A 1255-nucleotide genomic window follows, 5' to 3' on the forward strand; every position below is an offset into this window, starting at 1 on the left:
TGAATGAGCTAACAAGACGAGTATTATGTTGCTTCTAGTAGGCGAAAGCCAAAACATCAACATGTGAAATTCTTGCTGAACAAATTTAATGTTGTTGAGCTCAGTACCGTGTGAATTAGTAGCCATAATTGGCGAGCGAAAATTGAACTGGCGAAACTTCGTCTTTGGAAAATTGCAGATGCCGAGCACTTATTTTGCAACGAGTATTATGTTGACTGTAGTAAGCGAAAGCCGAAACAGCAACATGTGAAAGCTGTTGAAATTTGTGGTCATTTTGCAATAAGTACAAGGAGTGTAACTAGTAGCCAGGTCAAAATTTGGGATAAGAATGAGCAAAAATTCTGCATGAGAACAGTTGAAATTATGAAACTAAATTACAAAGACTAGTATTATGTTGTTTCGAGTACGCGAAAGCGGAAACATCAACATGTGAACGTTTGTAACGAAGTTTCGTTAATTTTCAGCCTAGTACTGAGCAAGAACGAGTAGCCTCATCTCCAATCCCACGCAAAATGTAGTGAAATATGTGAGTGAACCTTATTCACGGTGAGGGTTTCCCGAGGTCTGTATTGCAGCGAGTATTATGTTGCTTCTAGTAAGCGAAAGCTGAAACAACAACATTTGAAAGTTGGAATTAATGACTGAATGGAAACTTCGACCTGTGTTTGATAGTAGTAGCGAACAAAACTGCTGAATCGGTTTCTGTCTCATATTGGTCAGTGAACCAATTAAGAGACAATCAACTACATAACCTGAATTGGGCGAGAGAACCCCCTTAACTTAAGCATATCAGTAAGGGGAGGAAAAGAAATCAACTGAGAATCCCTTAGTAATGGCGAATGAACAGGGAAAAGCTCATCGGGAAGAGAAATGGCAACATTTCTCGGTGTCCGGTATGGTTTGATGCTAGACTGGTGAATTTGTCCTGATGTCTACTGGAAAGTAGCATCAAAGAAGGTGAAAATCCTGTAAAGGTCATTTTCGATACCAGTCATAATGGCTCATTCCTATGAGTAGAGTTGTTTGAAAGTGCAACTCGAAGCTGGAGATATGTCTCTCCAAAAGCTAATTATAAAGCGAGACCGATAGTAAACAAGTACCGTGAGGGAAAGTTGAAAAGCACTCTGAAGAGAGAGTGAAAAGTACGTGAAACTGTTGAAGGGGAACTGGAGTGAGCGTTACCATACTCAATGCCTTGATATTATATTCTCGGCTACCGAGTAGTGTAGTTGTCGTCTTTTGGCAAATCTTGTTA

At 39.8% G+C, this 1255-nt stretch overlaps 1 non-coding gene across 1 annotated transcript in view; it reads left to right on the top strand.

Annotated features, from left to right (window-relative positions):
- Positions 1 to 747: 747 nt before the first annotated feature.
- LOC142355635 (large subunit ribosomal RNA) overlaps positions 748 to 1255 on the top strand; it is a 3522-nt gene continuing 3014 nt past the window's right edge. The window contains exon 1 of the ribosomal RNA XR_012761272.1: positions 748 to 1255. This exon is cut by the window's right edge and continues 3014 nt beyond it. This is a non-coding gene — a ribosomal RNA (large subunit ribosomal RNA).

This window comes from Convolutriloba macropyga, unplaced genomic scaffold (genome assembly GCF_964194025.1).
Source record: "Convolutriloba macropyga unplaced genomic scaffold, txConMacr16.3 SCAFFOLD_322, whole genome shotgun sequence".
Classification (NCBI taxonomy): domain Eukaryota; kingdom Metazoa; phylum Xenacoelomorpha; order Acoela; family Convolutidae; genus Convolutriloba; species Convolutriloba macropyga.